Source organism: Aythya fuligula, chromosome 16 (genome assembly GCF_009819795.1).
Source record: "Aythya fuligula isolate bAytFul2 chromosome 16, bAytFul2.pri, whole genome shotgun sequence".
Classification (NCBI taxonomy): Eukaryota; Metazoa; Chordata; class Aves; order Anseriformes; family Anatidae; genus Aythya; species Aythya fuligula.
This window is the reverse complement of record NC_045574.1, coordinates 15,637,073-15,651,901: the sequence shown is the minus strand read 5'-3', so window position 1 is coordinate 15,651,901 and position 14,829 is coordinate 15,637,073.

The following is a 14,829-nucleotide window of genomic DNA, read 5'->3' as shown; positions in this document are numbered from 1 at the left end:
CAACTAAAATAAATTATTGTAAAAGACTGTCCAGAGAGATTTTGAAGGAGCAGCTGATCAACTCAGTAGAGCAGTCACTGCATGAATTTGCAGAATTTTTAAATAAGCATCTAGGCCTTTTTGTAGAAAGTCCTGTTCAGCTCTATCTAGATATAATCTATGAAAACAGTGTGGTTCGCTGAACGTCTGTTAGACCTTAGTTTAAGAAACAAATACGTTTTGCTGATTATCTCAGAGTTGATCCTCTTCTCATGGAAGTGAATCTGCACGGTCAGCACGGATCAGTGTGGGTTTTGAGGTGGTGATAAATGTCCTTCTGCTATCCTGCCTCCACATGGGAAAGTGTCTTAGGCCCAAATTCACAAACCAAGTCTTAGACCTCTGCTGTCTGGTGAGTGTAAGCCTTCGGCCAGCAGGCTCTTAAAGAGGCAGCAAGAAGCTGTTGGGTTTGAAATACCAAAGGAAGGGGCAGGATGTATAAGCATCATCTCTCAGCAGTGACGGGTACTGAAGCCAACCTGTGTTTGCTTCAGTAAGTGGCCCAGTTTTCACAGCCCTGTAACATCTCCTTCAGCTCACGCTTTCCCATGCATCTTGAAACCATGGCCCAAGCCAGAACCCCATGAAAAGGGCTGACAAGTGCCTTTCCCTGCTTGTTTTGGCCTGTTCCCCACAAGCACCTATTGCCAAGCGAGAAATGCAGACCTCGGTGTGCCCTCCCTGCTCCATCCAGCTTTGAAGCCAGCTGTGGTCTTTTTACAGTCATTATTTTAAGAGCGAGAGACTAACGAGGAGGAAAGCTGGGTTTTACATTTTGATGAGAAGGTGATAATGCTCACTGCACAGACTCCCCAAGGAGCCATAGTGCTTACCATTTACCTTGCCTCCTTAGTTTTTATAGGCCTCAGGAATGAAGGCTGAGGCTTTAAGGCACCAAAGCATCCATTAGGAAGCGCTTACAATGACCTTGGAGGCTGTTAATCATTTGACACTGCTTGGAAGCAGGACTTTTGTTTTTGTTTTCCTCTCAGGGACTAGAGGTGTTCTGCAGTTTCTGTATTGCATGTCAGAAGACGTCCTTGCGTTTGGCTGTTGGGAGAGCTGAATGGTCTCATGTCATTCTGCCTCATGCTCCTTGTTGTATGTTCCTTTTCCTAGCCTGCACAGGGACAAGAGTCCTGAAATCCACAGGAATTTAAATCTCCCGTGCTCATTTAGGCTTGTGCCTTCTTGAATTGGAAGTTGGAGTGTTTTGGTATTTCCATATATCTCAGTGATCAAAAAGATTTGTTTTGCTGGGATCACACAGCTGTAGTTCCAAACCAAAGCAGTGGCCTGCCCAGTCAGGGTTTCCAACAGCTCATCCTTTTGTGGGACCTCAGCAACTGTCCTAGGGTCCCTCTGAACCTTTTCGTGCTTCCAAGGGGCCAGTTGTGCCCCAGGTACACCTGCAATCCTTTCTTTGGTTCTGATGAGGCCCTGCAGTCATCAGCTGGCAAACACCTCACGAGGCATCTGACAGACGAGTTTTCCAAGCCCAGACCTGAGGTGCTGGGACAATGTTTGCTTTCAAGCTTTAGCCGTGCCCTGAGGCATCTCCTGGCACTCATGCCACATGCAGACTGCCCTCTTTCTGCTTGCAGTGTGCCTTGCAGTTGAGTGAGGCTGGGTGTGGACACAGACGCAATGTTACGGAGTGGTAGGAAGGTCACTGTCACAGTGAACAAAGGACCCTTGTTCTCCGAACTCACATCTCCACAGCCCAAAGGCACAAACCTGTTTACAGGGAGGAGGGACAGACCGAAGTGAGTGTGTTGAGGCAGTGCTCGTCTGCTCAACACTGCAGTTTATTAGCCCAAAGACAATCTCACTACATTCCCATCACCATCTATACCCTCCCTACCCAGCCTTGCCCCCTTCTCCAAGAATTCCCCAGCAGCTAAGGCTGCCAGTTGTGTTTCTCCCCCTGCCAGAGCTGGCTGTGGTGCCGTGGCTTGCCCCGGGATGCCAGCAGGCTGCAATCCGCTCTCACCCTGGATAACAATGAAGCTGAAGGGAAAAATCGACACTTTCCCCAGCAGCAGCTTGTAGGCACAGTTTGCTTCAGGTTAGCTAAAAGTGGCAGGTGACAAGAGGCATTGCCTCCCGGTGACAATCTGCTGGGCCGTGCTGAGGGTGAGGCTTTTCCTTCCCTTTTCAGGGGTCTCACACCTCTGCTGGCTGCTCGAGTGATGGCCTTGGGGCAGCTCTGCCGTGTCCCTGGGGCTGCTCCTCCACCGTGGGCTGCTGCTGGGGGCTAGAGGCCCGTGGGCTTGCCTTTGCTGGCTTTTCACCACTGCCTCTGGAGCGTGCTTTGTGGGTAGGCCCTAGGGATTTAGCACAACATCAACAATACTTCTGAAGTGTATTCCATCTCTGAAACCAGCCATACATGTCGTTCACTTGTTTCTTAAACTGGCTGCTGTGGATGCCAGCAGCAGGAGTCCCGTGTGGTCCCAAGCACGGGGGACAGCTGGCTGCACCAGGACTCCCAGCGCTGTCTGTCCCTCACGTCACAGCGCGGCCGTCAGTCCGTCCGTCTGCCCCTCCAGCTGCTCAGCCCACCCACACCAGGACCCCCCCAGCCTGCTTTCTGCCCGCTGCCAGTCCCTCCCCGCTGCAGGAGCCTTCCTGGAGCTGTGGGCTGCATTTCAATGACAGAGGGGCTGCTGCGGAGTGGCATATATGATTTTGCAGGGGTCTGTGGATTCAGCGTATCTCACAAGCCTGTCAGAGCCTCTGCCGTCCTCTGGGGCCTGGGCGTCCTGTGGCTTCTCCTTCTCCCTTGTGAGCAATTTATTTCCTTTACTGACAGCTCACTATTGACTTCTCATTCTCGTGAAGATGAGGTGTCCTGTCTCATCAGGCTTAAATTAGTTTTATCTTTAGACTTTCCTATTAATAAGCTCTTGTCATGGTGTCATTACTTGATATCTGTTTTCTGATGTTTTTCATTAATGGCTCTGTATCTTCCACATATATTTTCAGTTGTTTTTCCCCCACTGGCTGCATTATTTAGCCATCAGGCATGGTAAGGGGATGTGCATGGAGCATCCCCAGGCCTGCCAGCCTGATGTGTGCGGAGGGGAGGGCTGGAGGTGAAGCGGGATGGCCACGGGCTGCCTCTCTCCTGCTCTTGCTGCATCCCTTTGATCCCGGGCTGAGCTGTGCCGTGGTGGTTGCTCTCAAGAACATGAATCAATAGGGTAATTAAAATGCCTCCTGTGAGGCATGATGGTGCAATTCATTTGGATAACCACATTGCACTCTCCCTACCCACTTTGTTCCTGCAACCAAGCCCTGCATGGAGCCAGGAGGATGCCCAGCAGCTCTCACAGACACAGCTGCAGAAGAACCAGGCTCCCCTGCAGTAAATACGCTGCTGGCATGGGCTGTGGCAAGCAGGTCTGGAACACTCACAAGCTTTTGGAAAGCTGGTTTGGAAAGAAAATGTGTGCATGTGTGATTCGAGGTCTTGTTTTGCAGTTGAGGGGTCAGGACCTGGAGCATGGACTCACAGCTCAGGGGTCTGGGGAAAGCTGGAGCAGCCGATAAGAGCAGGAGCACAGACTGAGCCACAAAGCTGCTGGAGGGAAAAACACTGCCTCGTGCCCCTTGATTCCAGCACACAGACCAACAGCAATTTGATGTTTTATCTGGAAAACTTGCGAGAGCAAACAATTAAGTGGGATTCAAACCAGCATTTTGCCTAAAATGTCAGCACAGCAGAGCAGAGGGGCATTTTGAAACACAAAGAGCATTGACAAACATTTCCTGTGCTGGAGACACTGCAGCTTCTTCCCCACACTGCGAACGTCACTGGGAAATGGGGAAATCTGGGAACTTGTTTTCACTGGGGGAAAGACAAAAGTGCAGTGAAAGGACAACATTGCAGATGATCGTTTAACTGAAACAACGTCAGCTGCTTGCCTGCAGAGGGAAAATCACAGCATGGCCAAAGCCATTGCCATCTTCCTCTGGCAGCAGCTGCTCTTGGTCTGAGAACTGCACAAGGAATGACGGCACGCGGTGCTGTGGTACAGCGATGTGCTGGCTGCAGGGAGGCTCCGCGGTGCCTCACGTGCCGGACAGGTTCCCTTCCCTGCTAGAAAGGCTTCCCCTAGAAAACTGGAAGTGAAGGGGAATTCTTACACGTTATTCCAAGGCCGTGTGTGAGCAGGGACCCAAACCACCCCACCGCAGCCAGGCTGACAGGAGTTGCCCCTGCAGACACTGCCCAGGGCTGCGACACCTTCCAGCACCTCAGCCTACTGGGATGTCCTCACTGTGCCTTTGGTGGAGCCAAAGATAAATCCTGTCCTTGTGTGAGGAGATGGGAGCACGCCCATAGAGCAGCTGTGGCACTCTGGTGTCAGAAAGCATCTCCTTCGTGCTTGCTGGTGCAGCCAGGTGCCTGTTCACAGCTTTCACACCCGGGCTGTATCCGTGTGGGTCACGGCAGGGGCTGGCTGCGTGCGGGGCTGCTACCAGCCCTGAGAGTGGCACTAACGAGCACCCGAATTAATGACAACTTTGTACTTACATCAGGCAGCTGGACACCTGCGAGGACTTCTCTCCTCCTTTCAGCTGATTAAAGTTTGATGGAAATTAAAACAGAAGAGTTACTGTTTTCTGCCTAGATTGCTGTAAGTGACGGCTGAGCTTTCCCTGAGCATCCCCTCACCTGCCAAAGCCCACAGATCACAGTACCTGGTCCGTAGCCTCCGTAAGAACAGCGACATCCATGCCTGGGTTTCATTCCCAGGTCCCACAGGCAAGGTGCAGGGCAGGGCAGGGGCAGGACACCGGGCTGGGCCAGACGCTGTGGGGAAAGCCCTGCTTCCCTGCCTGCAGTCCTCACGTTAATGAGGAGGAGAAGGGTGCCTGGTTCCTTGACAGGAACCCCCGGCACGAAAACAAACTGATGCACAGTGGCATTTCTAATAAAGATATCAGGGTGCTTCAGGGACACTCAAGTTCAGTGTTATGTCTGCTATCTGCAAAGTCAGGTCACAAAGGAGAATTAGCTTGCCCAACCCCTGCTGTTGACTTGCATGCAAAAATTACACAGCAAACTAGTACCCAGTGCAGAATCTGTAATTTGCAGCAGTGCCTACAGCACTGTTTTTAGGCTGATTAATATTCAGCGCACTGCTGTGAAAATGAAAAGCCAGACAGAATTGTCCTCCTCCCCTTTCTGCATCCATGAAGATGCCAAGGGTAATGGCTGAAGCAAGGAAACAAAAACAAGATTCACTTTCGGTCAAGCTGATACAGGTTTTTTTTGAGCTACAACAAAATATTCCATTCTCTTCAGGTTGTTTAGCCTCATCTTTTAACCTGTTTCTTTCTTTCTTTTTCTTTCCTTCCGTTATTTAATTACAGGATGTTTAAAAAAGAGTAGTAAAATATTTTCTTTGAAGCTACCAGAACAAAACATTAGCCATTTCCAAAACCAGTTTCTCTTTAAAAAGGGGAATTTTTCTGACATTATTAAAAACACTTTCCCATGACTATTTGATCAGAGCTCCATCTGAAAAGCCCTTGTGCTGATTGTGGGAAAACTGTCCCCGTGCGGAGCTCGGAAGGAAGCACAGCACAGCTCGGCACAGCACTGCCCGGGGAAGCAGGGGGATCTCCAGGGCTGGGACAAGGCAAGGAGCTCCCAGAGCTGGCGGCTCCTCAGGAGGGACAGGGGGTGCTCAGTCGAGGAGGTGGCACCCACTGAATGGAACGAACACAGCTTGATGTCCCCGAACATGAAAGCCAAGCTACTCGCCCCCTGGGGTGCCCCCAGCCCCCCCTGCACCCTGAGTCTTTCCAGTCTCTGGGGGCACAAACTGAGGGTCTGTGGGCTCCCCTCCCCATGCCAGCTCCTCTCTTTGGAGCCCCTTTCCTTGCCCTGGCTACGGGCAGGGGCTTTGCCCGTCTCCCTCCCACAGCCCTCCCCTTGCCTTGCTTAGTGGGAGAGCCCCCCGGCACCCAGACCTGGCTGGCTGCGGTGGGACTGGATGCTCTTGTGCAATGACACCAGCCTGTGAACCAGGAAAGCGGAGACACAATGGAAGCTGAGGCCTCTGTTTGCCCTCGGTGTTTTGGCTCCGCAGGTCTGTGCGCCAAAGTAAACCTTTACCCGCAGCCCCAGACCTCGTGTCTCGCTGTTGTGTCAACAGAAGCCGGATGGAGGCTGGGTGGCACGCTGTCAGAGCAAAGCCTGCAAACACAGACACATCCGAGGTGCTGCTGGACAAGAAGAGCTGGCAAGGTCTGAGCTGTGCTCCAGCCAGACACAGCCAGCACTGAGGACTCCGGACACACCGGCCAGGGACAGGGATGTGGCAGCAGCACTGCTCCAGCAGCAGCTGCAAATGGCAGTGTCACCTGCAGCAGGTCACCTGCAGCGTCTTCTGCAGTATATCATCTACAGTGTGTCTTCTGCAGTGTCATCTGCAGCACAGCCCAGCCACAGCAGTGAGATGAAGCCTCCCCGTGCCTCCATCGCCGCTGCTCAGGGCCAGCGGGGCAGTTCCACACAAAGCTGCCCTCCTGCCCTTTTTTTCGGTTGCAGCTGCAGCTCCAGGTGCCCACCCAGCCCCAGCCCTGGCCCCATGCACCTCGCAGAGCCCCCACAGCCCTCGCCCTGTCCCTGCAGCAGCGGGGAGAGCAGCAGCCTGGGCTGTGCCAGGCCAGCTGGGCGGATTTGCTTTTTGGCATTTTCTTTCCAGGATTACGGAGGAGATCTTTACACCTGTCTCTGAAATTATTCACAGACGGTGAGCTTGAATTGAGAATTGGCAGTTTCTTTCATCCTGTTCCTCCCGTTTCCTTAGGAATTGGAAGCCGAATGTACCTGGCGAGGCATTGCATATTGGGCAGTTTGGCCGTGGCAGTGAGCTCTGTCTCTCCTTTGTGCCACGGAGCTCTGCAGCCTCCTCACGGGGCTGTCACGGGGCAGCCAGCCGCACGGCCTCATCCTGCTGCTGAACACACACATCACTGGCACAAAGTGCAAGCCCCCAGCACTTCAGCAGGCCCTCTCAGGGGAAGGACCACCTGCTCGTTGCACATGGTGACATCCTCTGGCACCAGGCGCATCGGGGCAGGGACACGAAGCCTTTTGGCACAGCCAGCAGCCGGGAAACTGCCTCAGCCACAGGGAGCCCCTCCTGAGCCCCCGCACTCTGCGGCCACACGCCCGGGGGGTCCCAGGGGTCCCAGCCCCGACCCTGTCAGCGCGCGAGGAACGCATTTGTTCGTGTCAAAACAGCTGCCGGTTCGCTGGGAACAAGCGGGGAGCAGGAAAAGGGAATAAAAGAACCAGCAGCTCAGGGACAAGGGCAGAATAAATCTGCATAAATACAAATGAGGTGAATATTTATTCCTCTCGCTGACCACATTTCTGCAGCTACTTTAAATTGCGAGGGAGGCACGGTCCTGCAGAGCTGGGCAGGGTTTAGGCCCAACTTGCGGGCTGCGGCTCGTCGTGGCTCCCTGCCTTTCCAGCAGGTTTGCCTATTAAATATTCTTTGCAGGCAAGTTACTCCTGTAGCTGATAGGGGAGATAAATAACAAAACCCTTGCAAATGCAAAACTCCTTTGGCAGTTTGGAAAGAAACCAAATCACGTGCTGAATGCAGATGAAGAAAAGTCCTTTTTATTGCGAGGAGTAACAGAAGGGACGTGGATCGGCCTCACCCACAATGCAGCACATCCAAACCCACTTGGAGATTACAAGACAGGATAGCATGTACTCTGATCAGTTCAAAGCAGAACTGTGAACAAATCAGCTACGTACATATTTAGATTAGATTGTAGGCCTTTCTTCCTACTTCTTAACAATATGAAATCACTGGAAAGAGAAAAATTTCCTTTTCAAGTGGTCAACTAATCACAAAGCAGGAGGAGAGCAAAGACAAAGACTTACATTTCATCAGTGTTTGTCCCTTTTCTTTCTTCCCTTTCTGTGGATTTGGTGCACGTGGTGCACGCTCACAACATTCACGTGGGACCAGTGCGTGTGGAAGGACTTTCTGCTAGCTGCCGGCTGCCTCAGTTACACACTGGGGACGTGTCCCCATGCCATGGCCATCACTGGCCCTGAACCCAGCCCCAGTTGCCTGGGGAGGACTTGTGGATCAGGCCACTGTCTTTGTCGGTGACCGTACAGCCACGACAGCCAGGAGAGCACACGGGCAGGACCCACAGCTCCTGCCACTGGCACCACGGCAGCACTGCAGTCAGCACGGCTCAGCTGGCAGAGCCACCAAATCCTGGTGAGGCTGAAATGTAAGGTAGAAGAAATAGCGTATTTTCTTGGTTGTGTTGCTCCCGTTTTCATGTCTGTTCTCTGTGCATCGTATCATCCTCCTCTCTTTGCTCCTCCTCCTCTTGGTGTAGTGGTGGGAATGGTCCGGGGGGCACCTGGGGATGCTGGAGATGAGGCTCAGGCAGTGCAGGGGCATCGCGGGAGCAGCTCAGCTTGGTGCAGCAGCCCCCTGCTGCCTCCCAACAATGGCACCAGGCTCACCCCGTTGGGCTCACCTTGCCTGGCACCGGCACCAGCACCAGGACCAGCACACCCAGCTCCAAGCCCCGTCCCCAGTGAGCAAACCCTTACCTGAGGCACTGCTGGCCCTGTGCCTACTGCGTGCTCCTGGCATCGATGCCTGCAACTGGGAGAGACGGAGCCTCATGAGAGCCCCCAGCCCAGCAGAGCCCCGCGGTCCTGCCCGGGGCCCTGCTGTGCACCGCTTGTGCCGGGGAGCCCTGGTGTTATGGGCAGAGATGATTTAGTGCCCTGAGGAATTCACCTCTGGGGAAGCTGGGATGGCTTCCAACTCTTTCTTCCCTCCTCTATATATTAACTTTGCATGCATATGAAGCTCAAAGCTCTTACAATCACCTCTGCAAATATTAATTAATCCTCACAGCATCCTGAGAACCATTATTCACTCCTACTAAGTAAATATTATTAAATCCTTTTATGAGAGGTGAAGTGACTTTTCCAGGGCTGTACAGAGCATGAGCAGGAGCACGCAGACCTCGTTTTATGGTGTGACTGCATCCGCCCGTAGCCGCAGGACCTGCTCCCGGCTGTACCTGTGCCAGCACTGTGTCCCCATCCCACCCGCTGCCCCCGCTGCCACCCCGCTCCTGGCACCCTGCGGAGCCCAGGGCTGCCCCTGGGGCAGCACTTACTCTGCAGGAGCCAGTCGATGAAGACAGCTGGAAAGGGGTAGTTCTGCAAAAAAAGGAGGAGACGTTAACGGGTGTGAGTGCAGGCGCTGCGGCTGTGGGAAGGCAGGAAGGTGAGGAAAGGCGAGGGATGGGTCGGGGCCAGACCCGGCACAGTGTGTGGATAGGGCAGGTCCCATTGCTCTATTATCGGTGGGGACACGGCCATAGGAGGATAGGGGCATGGGAGAAGGCTGGGGAGCGTGGGAGCCTCCATCCAGAACCATCCCTAAAGCCAGGTCCTGGGGCTACGCCCGGCGCTGGCAGCACCTGCAAGTCCAGCTCCACAGAGTTCTCCAAGGTCATCGGGAAACTGGAGAGGGCAGACTGGATTTTCCCAAGGAGTCCAAAAAAGATGATGCCTGCGGAGAGAGAGAAGGAGGAGAGGCAGGGGCAGAGGCCACCAGGCTTGCAGAGCTGCCTGCAGTGCCCTGTCCTGCCCAGAGCCCCCAGGGCTGGTGCAGTGCCTGGGAAATGCTGCCCCTGCCCCCAGGTGTTCCCAACTCTCATTTTCCTGTGGGGCTCAAACCCCCTGGGTTCACAGGTGGTGAAAGCTGTTGTTCTGGAGTTATCTGGTGTATGAAATGTTTGGGTGACATCCTGAAAACTTTCCGTGGAGTGAAGCAGCAACTGCGTCTCTGCCTGGATCGAGAGCTGGGGAGGGACAGACATGGCTCTGGGGGCCACGTGCCAGGGCTGCCTTGCTGCAGCAGTCTGGGTCTGCTAATTATAAACCCTAATTATAACCCTAATTATAAACCCTGCAGTAAGGGCAGCAGGGTCCATGCACGGTGCTCTCACCACGGCGAGCAGTGGGAGCAGAGCCGTGTCCATGCCCCCAGCACACTGCTTGGTGTGGGGGGACCAGAGCTGCCTCTGCCGCGAGCAGAGCGACTCCTTCCCCACGTCCCATGCTCTGCTGAGGGCAGAAACACCAGTCACAGAAAAGCCACGTGTTGCTACAAAAATTATATAGAAAAGTTCACAACTTACGGTTGAGAAATTGTAGTTTGATATTGATGATGCTGAACCAAATATTCACTAATGGGCAAAACTGCAACGGTAATAAGTGGAACAGCCTTGGTGAGAATATCGCAGTTGTAGCAACACATTTCACTAACATCTTTTGAGTCTCACAGACTTTAAATCAAGATGGAGCAATCAGCTCCTAGAGCATAGTTTCCTCCACGGAAAAAGAGCAATATAAATTGTTCAGCCTACTTCTCAAAACAGCACAGCTTCTCTTTAACAGAATAAAAGATTTTCTAACAAGCACCTTTTTTCTAAGTGAGGCTGTCACTTCTGTTTACCATACCTTCTCCGTACGAAAAGGCATTTCACAAAGCAATTGGTTACAAATTATCCCGTAACATTGCATGATGGAATTTGAATTGCTTCTAACAAATAAATCCTGACTCTAAGAAAGATCAAGGAAGTTTGCAGAATTCAGTTATAGAACGTGGGTGTGTGTCTGTACACGCACACATATCTGGATATGGATATGTAAATCTGCTTCATGCTTATGGGAAGAACACTGATTTCAGTCAAACCTTCTGACATGGCAGAATTTCTTGCACTCACCAGTGCAGGTAGGAGAGACCGAAGAGAAGAGTTCAGCAAACCGCTCACCAAATTGGTGAAGAAGCTGGAAAGGAAAAAAAGGCAGGAATTACTGAGGAGGCTGACAAAACCCAGGTCGCAGAATCAAGACAAATCTGAAGTGCAACGCTGGGTTGCGATGCTGTGAGCACTGAGGATGAACACACATTCTCTTCTTTTCTCTCCAATGTTAAAAGATGCAGCAAGCCCACAGCTCCCCCAGGCTTTAGCAGGAATTATAGGTGCTCAGGACTTTTTGTTATCTGCTTAGCAAAATCTGATTTTAACAGTAAATCTGTGCCCAGATTTGAGACTGAAATTTTGCCTCACTGCAAACATGCAAAGAGCTGACCTGTGGCTAGTCCTGCACATTATTTTAACCATTTCCAGATGCACAAACCAACTTCCCATTCCTTTAAAGGGTTCTCAAAAAATGGCTTTTATATGAGAAAAATTTAGTCTGCATGTTGCCACTGAGGCTTCCCTGGTGCTAACCTGCCCTCTGCAGTGCTGGGGGTCCACAGCCTGGGGACCAGAGCCCATCTGGGCAGCTCGGGGGGCTGAGCCCTGAGAGGAGAGGGAGGGAAAAACCTGCCCAGGGGCAAAATGCACAGCCGTGCTGAGGGCCAGGGCCAAGCCCCACATAAGCCCGGGTTGGATTCGGATCCTGTGTGCTGTGGCTGTGTCCTTGCAAATCACCCCGGGACTTCCGAATGAGAAGCTGCACAGCGTGTCAAATTAGTATGGGGCTGGTGAAGTTTGCCCGCACTCACCCCTTTCGCAGGTTGACTTTAATGCCACCGTACAGGTTGTGGCAATCCTTAATGACCAACTTGAGGTCACCAGGGGTGTCTTGTGTCAACGCAATGTGGGATGTGATGTTCGTTTCCACCGAAGATCCGCTCAGAAAGAGAAATATTCTGAAAAGTAAGGAAATAACTGTTGTGGCTTGGAGGGCTATGGAGAAGATGAAAGCACAGAACAGCAGTCTCTGTGGCTGAGACACAAGCTGGGGCTCGGCTGTGGCTGTTTTCATCTCAGGACTTTCATCAGGCTCCTGTTCAGGTTAGCAGGTCATCGAGCCCCTGAGTGCTAACAGGCACGGGGGGTTCCAGGGCAGCTCGGACTTCAGAGGAAGGAAGGACTCATCTACATGAAAGAGCACAAAGCCTTCTTGGCACTTTGCTTCCAACACCTTGTTCGCAGCAGGATCATCACCTCTGCCAGCAACTTGGGGTTGAGATCTGGGCCTTGGTGAAGTCAAGAGCTTCTCTTAAGGAGAACAAGATTTCTAAAATGCATTGCAAATGCATATTCACAGCAGCTCCAGAGCTGCATGCAATGCACAAGCTCCCCTAAGAACCAAACGTTGGTGGATGCTTCTCCAGCCCCCTGAACCGCCCCAGCTCCCCCACTCCCTGGGACCCTGTAACCCCACCACGCTTTGCTCTCCCACCAGCCCTGCTCACCCTGGCAAGTTGAATGTCAGCTTCGAGTACAGGTTCAGCACCAGCTCACCCCCAGGAAGGACCTTCCACGATGCTCGGGCTTTGTCCAGGCTCAGCATCTTCAACCTGGGGGTCGAAACCAAAGCCAACCCGAGCTGAGATGGGAGCAAGCCAGACTGCTATGCTTCCTGCACAGCAGGTGGCAGGAGCAAGCCCTACAGCCTCATCCCTTCTGCCAGTCATTGGGCTTGTTACCCAGGTGGATAGCCCTGGTCAAAAGGTGTAGGTGGGGAAGGGTCAAGCCCTGCTCCAAGAGGAGAGAGCTTCAAAGCAGGACCAGGTTGCCCAGGGCTGTGTCCAGCTGAGTCCTGGCCATCTCCAAGGACAGAGATTCCCCCACCTCTTGGGGTGCCCATCGCAGTCGCATCACTGTCATGGGAAAGACTTTTCCTGGACCTGTGTCTGGTTGGGATTTCCCCTCATGGTCTGTGTAACAGGAAGGATCTGGTCCTGCCCTGGAGCACCTCTTTAGGGGAACCCCCACCTCTGGGCATCACTTGTTAGAAAAATGCCAGTTAAGTATCTGCTATTAATTACTACTGCCTTTTTTTTTTTTTTTTTTTTTTTTTTAAATCTATTGCTATTATTTACTCTTAAAGCTAAGTTTTTAAACACCAGGCTCTTACAAGCTGTCACCATGTCAGGGAAGCTGGTGGATGGGCCATGGATCTGCAGTGATCATCACCACCGTGCTTCTGCTCTGACTTACCAGGCTAAGTGCTGTGTCGATTTGTCGGGGACTGCAGCACCCAGTGGTCCTCCTTCACCCAGCAGTCCTCCAACTCCTCCTTGGCCCAGCAGTCCTCCTTCTCCTTGGCCCAGCAGTCCTTCTTCACCCAAAAGACCACCAAGTAGACTTCCATTGCCTGCAAGACCTCCTTTTCCAAGCAGCCCCGTGCCAAGCAGCCCTTCCTCTCCAAGAAGGCCTTTATTGCTGAGGAGGCCGGTGCCAAGGAGCCCTTTCCCACCAAGGAGGCCTGTGCCGAGGACACCGGCGTTCTTGGATTCATTTTCAGTGCCAAGGAGACCTTGACTTCCTTCACTACTCGGACTCTTCTTGCCGAGAAGGCCCGTCCCAAGCAGCCCACCTTCACCGAGAAGGCCAGTGCCAAGAAGCCCACCTTTCTTGCTGATCAGACCTTCACCGCCGAGCAGACCTCCTGCAACAAGCAAGTCCCAGTTATTAATCTACCTTGTTCAGAACATCTTTTTTTTTTTTTTTTTTTTTTTTTTTTTTTTTTTTTTGCCAGCAAAAGGGTCACCCTGCACATCTTGACTGCTAAACAAAAACGCTTCATCACACCGCATCCTCCGTCCCCGCCAGGCTTCGTGCCAGCTGGGACTGCCTGGCTGCTGCCCGCGTTTCATCCTGACAGACTGAGCAAGCTGGCAGGTCGTTCCCTTTTAGCTAAGACTTTTAAAAAACAGCCCAAATCCCTCTGTGGTGCCTCCTCCACCTGGGTGAGTCCCTGCCGGGGACATCTTTGCCCAGGTGGGGCCAGTTTGGCAGTGCCAGGGGGTGCAGGCAGCTGGGGTATGGGGACGTGCTGGCACCAAGGGGACACCGTGGAGAAACCTCGGAGCTCACCGTCTGTGGGCTGTGCTGGGCCAGACCCCAAGATGCCCCCCAGGTTGAGGAGGCCCTGGGAGGGGGGCAGGAGGCTCCCGAGGATGGTGAGGCACCAGAGGGGCAGCATCTCCGTCCCAGGACCTGCCGAGAGACCCACATCAGCCCAGGCAGCTGGACATGGTGGCCCTGGGCCCCCACCACTCCCTGTCCTCCCCGTGTGTCACCCTGGGCAAAGCCCTCCTGCCCCAGGAACCATCCCTGGCCCCCGTGCCCCCATCCCACCTCCCTCGCTGTCGCATTTTGTCCAAAGCAGGGGGCTGCCGTGCTCCAGGGCAGTTCCCGTCCCCACACCCTGGTGCAGAGCATCTGCCTGGCATCGCAGGGGGGCTGCGGGGAGGAAAATGGCATTTTGGAGAGAGCAGAGGGAGGAGAAGAAGCAGGAGGACCTTGTAGCGAGAGAGATGGATTGCTTCAACCTGCTCAGAAATGGCCCTGAAATAAGAACAGATAAAAGGGCACAGCCGGATAAAAAACGGTGTGTCAAAGCCACGTCCTTCTCCACCTCGTGAAGAACACCTTGCATTATGAAAGCTCAAAGCACAGCCAAAATCAGATTCACTTCCCCGTGGTCAGGCTGTTTGTTTTTCTCATTTTGCTTCAGTCAAGCCTCTGAAGAGAGCCCATTTTTCTGTGTTTGAGCTGCCTCTAGTGACAAGAGATCACCCTTGGGGATCTCATGTTCCCACACCACTTGGTCTTCTTGGGGTTGTGACCAGCACTGTGACATGCTGGTTTATGCCAATAAATGTGTTTGCAAAGAAGGGAAAAAGGCAATTGCCAAGCCATTTCTATAGGTCTCGAGTCCAACAAAACATACAT